This window comes from Siphateles boraxobius, unplaced genomic scaffold (assembly GCF_051911475.1).
Source record: "Siphateles boraxobius isolate OS27281-9 unplaced genomic scaffold, OSU_SipBor_1 81, whole genome shotgun sequence".
NCBI classification, from domain to species: domain Eukaryota; kingdom Metazoa; phylum Chordata; class Actinopteri; order Cypriniformes; family Leuciscidae; genus Siphateles; species Siphateles boraxobius.
This window is the reverse complement of record NW_027509210.1, coordinates 355,063-364,222: the sequence shown is the minus strand read 5'-3', so window position 1 is coordinate 364,222 and position 9,160 is coordinate 355,063. Positions and strand designations below refer to the sequence as shown.

General features: G+C 36.2%; 1 long non-coding RNA gene across 2 annotated transcripts; it reads left to right on the top strand.

Annotated features, from left to right (window-relative positions):
- Positions 1–381: 381 nt before the first annotated feature.
- On the top strand, positions 382–4,253 carry LOC143730802 (uncharacterized). Of its 2 annotated transcripts, XR_013200641.1 has the most exons (4): positions 382–400; positions 2,764–2,919; positions 3,291–3,376; positions 3,980–4,253. It is a non-coding gene; the product is annotated as an uncharacterized LOC143730802 (long non-coding RNA). The 2 variants fall into 2 exon arrangements; XR_013200640.1 differs by lacking the exon at positions 382–400 and having other exon boundaries at positions 2,710–2,919.
- The last annotated feature ends 4,907 nt before the right edge of the window (positions 4,254–9,160 follow it).

Genomic DNA, 9,160 nt, shown 5'->3' with positions numbered 1-9,160 from the left:
ACACATTAACCCCAGGCAGAATTAATTAACTTAAGGAATTAGAGTAATCTTGACTTTAGACTAATAATTACCCTTTGAATGTCTATTCGAAAGTTTGTTTGTTATACCAGGCTTTGGAAAAATAAAGAGAGAGACGCGCTCTCGACATTTGTCATCAAAATAACGCCACAGAAGCGGCCTCAAATAAACTATAAAAAAGGTGAAGATAATCGTGTCTGAAAGCTGCAATCGATTTTTTTATTGGTTAAAATCAATGGAGAATATCTTGTATATTTCCATGGGTGCTCGGCACATTATGTTTGCATTCATTTGCTTAACAAATACTGTAGGAGTGGTACTGCCATAGAGACAGACACTGCCAGGGTTCAGGACGTGGGTATTTCTGCTCAGTATTTTTAAGGTAATTAAAACACTTTTATCTTTTTCTTTTTTTTTACTAGACATTGAAGCTTGTTTTATAGTGTGACTGAAATGTAAATCTACAACACAAGAATCACTAATGGACCATTCGGTATTTATGGAATGAACCACCGGAGGAAAATAGGGGAGCGTCATGTCTTTTTATTGTTTGTTGAAGGGAGGGTCATCCAACTTTTTTTAGTCTAGGGGGAGGGTCAACCAAGTTTTGTATTCATGAAAACATTTCAAAGTGGCTTGTTTGGTGCATATTTTTCCATGTATCTCCATTTATCTCTCTCAGTCTTGGCCCCCCATCGCTAGCAGATGGGTCTGACCCAACAAAAATCAGACGTGAAAGTAGTCCAGTTTGGCGCTGTTTGCCAGTGCGCATGCGCTTCGGGCGTACGTACACGCTCAGAAAAAGTGCATCATGTCATAACAGAAGACCAATGAAATGTTTACCTGGCAAAGTACGATAAAATAATGAACTTTTGTGATTGCGAATAAGTGCAGTGTCCTGTAAGTGTAACTCTACCGTTGCATTTACATGTGATGTGAATGTACGTCGAGTTTTACAGTATTGGGACTTGAAGGACAAGTTCAGTATTTCACACTTACAGCCCTGTTTTAAGATCGTTTCTGATGAAATAGAATGGTTAAGATTGAATTTTGGACAAATGCTACTGTCCCGAGAATTTTCGGTTACAGAGACGGAAATGCGGTTGTTTGTATTCTTTCTGTAGTCTTCCAGTTGCGGTATCGTAGTTTACGCTATCCAAACATTGGCAAAGGTGCATTATCGCCACCAACTGGGCTGGAGTGTCTATTATTCAAGCTCTCAACGGAAGAATGTCCGGGTGTGAGGCGTTTGGAAAAATAGCTCCGATTAATCCTTTTTTTTTTTACACAGGCAGCATACACATCGCTGCTACAAATGAACACTTAAAAGATTTTTTCTAGGAGCGACCATTTTCATACAGTTGCACTGAAAGTGACAGAAGTGCAAATGTTACAACTTAGCCCATATGCAGGGTTAATTGTGACAGACAGAGGGGTTAGTTGTAAGACTTGTGTCTAAAACACATAATTCAGTACTATTTTATCAGTATATTTGATATTGTTTGTGCATCTGTCTAGATAGATATCCATAAATCCAACCCTCATCCAATCATCATTATTTTATGGATCAATATCATGGATCGAGATATATAAAAGGGCTGAACAGTTTTGCAATAAATAAAATCATCAAATATTTTAATTGCAATTGAATTATATTTGTGTGTGGCAGCTGCATGCAAAATGATTAATAATAATAATAATAATAGTAATAATAATAAAAACGAGCTCAAAATCACACCTTAAAGGTTTTATTGCATGTAAAACAGGCTTTATTTTTAATAAACAAACAAGTGTTCAATGCATAGAAAACAAATGTGGAAAAAAAGCTTTGACATTTAAATTCCAACATTGTTTGTCAAAGTCCAACCAAGTTAAATGTGGCAAAATAAATATATAAATAAATACTAAAACCTGAAAATTCTTGTGGCTAACTGTTTTCATTTCATTATCGTTGTACACTTGGTGGGTTAGTAATAACACTGTGCTACAACTAACCCCGCTGTGTAAAACATATTTCAAGCCTAAAGACAACAGTTGCTGATATGTTTCAAAATGGTGCTATGTTTTAGCCAACAAGACAGTGATTAAGGTAATATAAGATTTGGTGACGTACACACCCAACCCAGAAACCGAAAAAAAAGTATGATGAAAAAATGCACTTGCATGGAATCAAAATAGTCTTTGTCCAGAATCTTCAAAACTTTCCACAAATTCGCGGGAGAGCGTCTTCTGGCAGCGAGAGAAAAAGAGCTGAAACACACCCTGACTGACCCTGACTAACTGTGTAAAAGGTCCGTGTTACATTTAACCCCGCGTTAGGTTGTGTCCCGCGCTCCACTACATTTATTCATCGCACAGACCAGTCTTTTCGTAGATATATGTCGCACTGTACAGCCCTGTACAGGACCTTTTTTAATGAACGTTTGGTGTAGGTCTACTAGGTATAGAGATATCTGAACATCTTTGCCAAGCACAAAACAGTAGGCTACAGAAGTAATCAATAAATTATCGGGGAGGGTCATGCCTTTTTTCACAATCATTTTGGAGGGTCATAGAAAAATGTATTGCTGGCAAAGGGAGGGTCAAGTCTATTTTGACTATAGATCTCCTCCGGTAGCCCCTTAAATAAAAAATGAACAGTCCCTAACAAGAGTTAAACTCTTACTCTAAAGTTTATCTCTATTGTTCAACCTATAAAACAAAAAGAGAATTGAAGTTAACAATGTGTAAAATGTTTGATGGCAGAAGATCTGTGGATCATCACGAACTGCTGGAGAATTAAACATCAGGAAGAGAGGAAAATGACAAAGAAAGAGGACGAGATTCAAACTATTGATCCAGGAGAGAAACAGATCCGGAGACGAGTCAGACGGAACAGCATTAACAGTGGAAAACCAAACTGTGAGTCTTTATGATGTTTAAGATAAAAGCAGCCCGATCTCATGAAAGTGCGAGTCTATACAACGAATGTTATTTCTCGTGCCATTTATACGCCAAAAATAGTTATTGCGTGCATAGGCTACGCACTTTATGGCGTGTAATACACATCCACTCCACCCTAATCCTAACCACTGGGTTTACAGTGCGTATCATATGCACAAAAAACATTTTTGGCGTATAAATGGCACGAGAAATAACATTCGTAGTATAGATACGCACTTTCATGAGATGGTGTTGGATAAAACTGTTATTGTCTTTCTTCTTCTCTGGTGTCTGGATGCCTCACATCAGTCCTGAAATGTCATTTTATCTGCTATATAAACTGTACATAGTTTGTGTAGCTTGTGTTTTAGTTTCTCATGATGACACACACAGACCTGAAGACTTCCATTCTGTTTCAGATGAAGACACAGAACAGGTGAGACACACACACACACACACACACACACACACTTCATATACTCATACATATTCATAGAGCTGAAGCAGACACTTCATCAGAGAGTGTTTTCTCTTGAGAAAGCTGTGGTTAGGTGTGTATTTGTTGAAGATGGCACCCATACAACTAAATAATCCCCAAAACTAGAGCATTCGTTTGTGCTACATTCGTTTTTTTGTGGCACAAATCAGCAGAAACGAATGGCAGTTTTGTGGATTATTTTGTTTCATGGACGGCAACTTCACAGATGTTCTTTATAACCAGCAGAATATTCATCAAATTCAATGTTTCTTCATAATGTGCATGTTTTTATGAATGAATGTCTATGAATGAAGCTATAAAGAATGTTACCTTACAGTATGATACTTTTCATGCATCTGTACATCTGAAAAAAAAACATTGGTTCACACCAATTTTATTTTTTTATAAAAATAAATAATATTTGTTTACTGAAACAGTTTGTGTTTATTTTTGTGTTGTACATTAATAACTTGATCACACACTGCAGGAATCTGTTATGACTAATGTATTGACTAAATCAAACATTATCTCATTATTCTTAATATTTTTTATTTTTGACAGCATTATATGAGAACTGAACTCAGCTGGACGATGACATCACTGTTTTCTCCAGATGATTTTGACAACAGAAATGAATCAATCAAAAACTTAGACAATGCCTTTCCTCTAGATCTGCTGTACAGCAGAAACAAACTTGTTGCATTATTTTCCTGTTATCACTGTAAAGCTGCTGTGAAACAGTCTACATTGTAAAAAGCGCAATGTAGAAATAAAGGTGACTTGAGCTCCTCAAAAGCTTAAAGTACATTTCTTAAATAAATGTATTTAAACATTATTCAATTCTCTTTATTTTATTTGTTGTGATCCTCTGGACTTGCAACAAGCAATTGCAGTTGAAACCCTTTGTTATAACCTTCTGTATTTATACATTACAAGAAAATACAAAAAAAAAAAGTTCCTCTTTAAAAAAATCATTGGTACATACATACATAAAACATTAAGATAACAAATGAGAGCAGCAAAGCACAATGTAAATCTTTAAACATTTATGTAAATTACTGACATTACCCTTTCTTATGACACTGCTGACTTTGTACTGTAAGTTTGTAGTAATGGTTATGAAATAAAAAACGCAGTTTGATAACTTCTGTCCTTGTCTGAAGATGTGAGCTACATTTAGTGAAGATTGACGTCAAAACATCATGACAACTGATGGAACCAGCAGAACAAGAATTAGTAATAAAAACAAGTGCTGGTATCGTGAGCACATTCACTAACACAGGAACATGATGCTAATGCTTCATTTGCATCTGTTCGATTCATCGCTCATGACCACAGATTTGTTTAACATTTGTTTAAAATGACCTGCTCTGAAGATGCTATGGCTGTTGAACCTGAAATGTCCCTCAGGTTTGGGAACTGAAAGTTGAGTTTATCCAGATACTCTGAGTAAACTTAGCCAGGTTAGTCACATAACCTGCGTTCTGGAATAAAAGTGTGTGAAGATTCAAACAAACACCATCAGACAAACACCAGCATGAAACTACAGATACTTCTTCTAAAGTGTGTGTGTGTGTGTGTGTGTGTGCAGGACTGACTGAAGATGGTGAACAGAAACACAGGCTCCGTCTATTCCCGCTGTTAGTGTATTATTACCACCACCTACTGCGCATCTACACACACTTCACATACACACACTACCCTAAGTAAGGGAGAGCGGGACACAACCTAACGCTTTTTAACTTACTCAGTTTGTGTAAATTCACTTAGGGTTCAGAGTATTTATCTGTCCCCGCATTCATTTCACACATGTCTAGTACAATAATGTGTTTTTTGTTGATCCCGAAACAATGAAAGTGAAATGTGACAACATGCCCCATGGGTGGGGTTCTATGGAGTGAATTTCGTGCCATAATTAAAGAAACAGATCCAGCACTTTGCAAACAAACTCGATCTGCTTTGCAAAGGAAACTCGACTTGCAAACAAACAGAAAGCAATGTGCAAATACAAAAGGTAATTTTGAGCGAAAACGCAGAGTGACAAATATGTATTGTGTTTTACAAATATAAATAAATGAGCCTAGATAATATTTCACAAAAAAACCATCCTACAAATTGCATGTAACCTTTGAACAAGACCAAAACCTAGTGCATACAAATGCATGTCTCCTACCTGTCATATTCTCATAAATGTTTCCAGGCAGATTTTCTCACAAATGTACAGTAGATGGCGCTAAGATAAAGGATCAATTTAACTCTAGTCTCCCGGGAGAAGCACTGATTTGAAGGTGTGCTTGCCTTTATACAGCTGAGGAACATGAGCGGTGAACAGGAGAGTTTCTGTCTTACTGTATCTATAATTTACCTTTTTGAAGTTTTCTTTTGCAAAATATTTATTACATATCTAGACAGAAATCCACATTTGCTCTCAGTAGCACTTCACTCTCTCTAGGATAAGCTGAAAGCTCTGCAATGTTCCTTTACATTTTTTTCTACATCGCACGCGTGCAAAATGACTAAATTAGTGATTATGAATGAATGTCTCTTTATTTGAACATGGACATACAATTACATTGGACGGACCATATGCATTTGTTTTTAGTGATTATAGCATACATGCTAATTTTCAACACCTGTCCACGGGGGGGCTTTTTAAAAAAAAGTACAACAACAAGGAAAAAAAAAAAAAAAAGTATCAGAATCAGAGAGAATTAGTAGTAGGCTGTACATGTGAGCACTGTTGTTTAGTTTTTAGCCATTGTTTCAATCCTCTGTTAAAAGCATTGCCATCTGTCTCTAGTTTTAAATTAGAAGGCAAAGCATTCCCGAGTTTTGGCCCCTTTACAGAGAAAGCAGACTGACCGAAAGAGGTCTTACACTCTCGAACTAGACAGTCACCTCTGACAGCGGCCCTTGTGTTCGCCCTATCAGAACTTTGCCGCCTACTTACCAATTCAGAAAGCATTGGTGAAACATGATTGTTTAAACATTTATAGACCAATTTGATATAATTAAAATCAATAAAACTGTCGAAGCCCATAAGCTGATGCTTTATTAAAACATCACAATGATGCCATCTCATAGGTTTCCGGTCCATAATTTTTACTGTCTGTTTGTAAACTGAGAAAATAGGTTTTAGTTTGGATGGGGATGCTTGTGACCATGATGTAATGCAATATGATAGATGTGAGAATATCATCGCATGCATGTATAATTTTGCAGTGTGACAAGACAAATCCCTTCTTATAAAACAAAAACAATTTATATTTGGTTTGACCTTTTTACATATGTACTTAACATGATTGTCAAATTTTAAATTGTTATCTAGAATAATCCCAAGGAACTTGACTTCATTTACTACTTCTATTACTTCATTTTTTATCTGAACCTCAAATATATCACTTACAGGCCTATTTCGTATGGAGAAACACATGGAAACTATTTTCTTAACATTAAGAGATAAATGGGATAACTCGAGCCATTTAGAAATATTATTTAATGCTTTTGTCAGGTGTTCACCTGCCAGACTAGATGTTTTAGCGGAAACATGGACCACAGTGTCATCCGCATACATCTGACATTTTATGCCCGGGCAGCATTTTGGTAAGTCATTTATATACATAGTAAACAACAATGGGGCAAGTACGGACCCTTGCGGTACTCCCATGTTGTTGGCTTGCAGAGTTGACCTCACCCCATTTACCCTAACACATTGCTGTCTTCCACCCAAATAAGACCTAAACCACTGCAAAGATTCAGAAGACATTTAAAATTTATTTAATTTTTGTAGTAGAATACTGTGATTAACAGTCTCAAAGGCCTTTTTTAGGTCCATGAACACTGCCCCGACAACATTTCCTTCATCCAGGGATTCCTTGATTTTGTCAAGTAAATAACAGTTTGCTGTTTCGGTGGAATATTTGTCTCTAAATCCAAACTGCAGTGGATAAAGCAACTGGTTGGACTCTAAATGTTCCGCTAATTGTTCAGCAACAATCTTTTCCAGAACTTTTGGAAGGATAGCAATAGGCCTATAATTGCTTGCTATATCCTTATCACCCGACTTATAGATCGGTGTAGTTATTGCTGTTTTCCAGCTCTCTGGGAACATTTTTGTTTGTATTGACAAATTTATTAAAAAAGTAATTGGCTCTAACAGACAGTTTTCATATCTCTTAATTAGTGCAGCGTGTATGTTGTCTATGTCCTTAGACATGGAGTTGCTCATGTTTACAATTACCGTTTTAACTTTATCACAGGATACCTCTTTAATACAGAAGAAGTCTGTGTGAGCATTGTCAAACTCTTCAAGAGATGGCTTGATATATTTAACATTACTTGCTAATTCTTGTACGGAATTAATAAAAAAGTATTAAAAACATTTGCAATAGCCTCATTCCTATGAATCAGATCCAGACCATCTTTAAGATCATTTATTTGTAAGTGTTTGTGTCTACTTGAACTTGTTATTCTATTTATATGTTGCCACAATTTAGAACTCTTTCCACCGGCTTCTTCGATTAGTTTAGATCTTAGTTAAAGTCTTGGCCTTTCGCAATTCTGATACTACTTTGTTCCTCAAGCTCATATTAATAAGGTGATCAGTATTAATTTTTGTTATTAAAGACTTTTTAAGCGTAATATCTCGCCTTTTAATGATCTGAAGGATGTCACTATTAAACCATGGACGAGAGTATTTCTGTGTTGTTGTTTTCCACGTTTTTGTATATTTACTTATTAGGTCCCCTAACACAGAGTTAAAATTACTTGCACTGTGGTTTAGATCTGTTTCTTTAATTACCCTTTCCCAGTTAACTTCATTTAAGTCATGTTCAAAATTTGCTTCTTTGGACTTAGGTATTCCCGTTGATATGGTTGGATTTTCTGTTTTGTTATGGTGAAGTAAACGTTTTTTTGTTAGTTTTCTCACTATCAGTGTCATGTTATGATCTGAAAGGCCAGTGATGAGATTATATGTTTTTGTTACTCTCTCTGGCCTATTAGTAAAAATCAGGTCAATAAGAGTTTCACTCTTTCTAGTGATCCGACTGGGTCTATCAATCAGCTGTTTGAATTTAAATTTCTCCATAGTTGATTTTAATTGTAGTTTGCCATCTTTCAACCATCCAGTTAATGTTAAAGTCCCCAAATATCATACATTCACAGCGATTGTTTGCGAGAGAAAGGAGATTTTTCAGTTTGTTATAAAAATTCACATCATAACATGGAGGATTATATAGCACAACTATGTTAAACTTCATATTTGGAGAAAGAATTACATTCAGTCCCAAGCACTCCATGTTCACATTCAATTCAAGTTCAAAGCCTTTAAAATGCTCCCTAATATAAATTAAGACACCCCCTCCCCTTCCTTTATCCCTATCTCTCCTATAGCAAGTATATTCTGGTATATTGATTAAGTCAGTAGGAACATTATGATTCAGCCAAGTCTCAGATATAGACAAAAAATCTAAATTAGAATCAATAAGTAAATTATGTATCTGGTCTATCTTTGGCAGTATGCTTCTTAAATTTATATGTCCTCCCAATTGTCACGGTTTATGAATCGGCTCTCTCACGCTGATGTGTCTGCGTGAGTGTATTGTGTGGGTGTGGTTACTCATTGTGCTGATTAGTGTCACCAGCTGTCATCCATTCCAGTTCCCTTTATATACCCAGCAATTCTCTCCCTTGTTGTCAGATCGTTGTGGTTGTTCCCCGGTGTGTTTCCTGTGCTCGTGC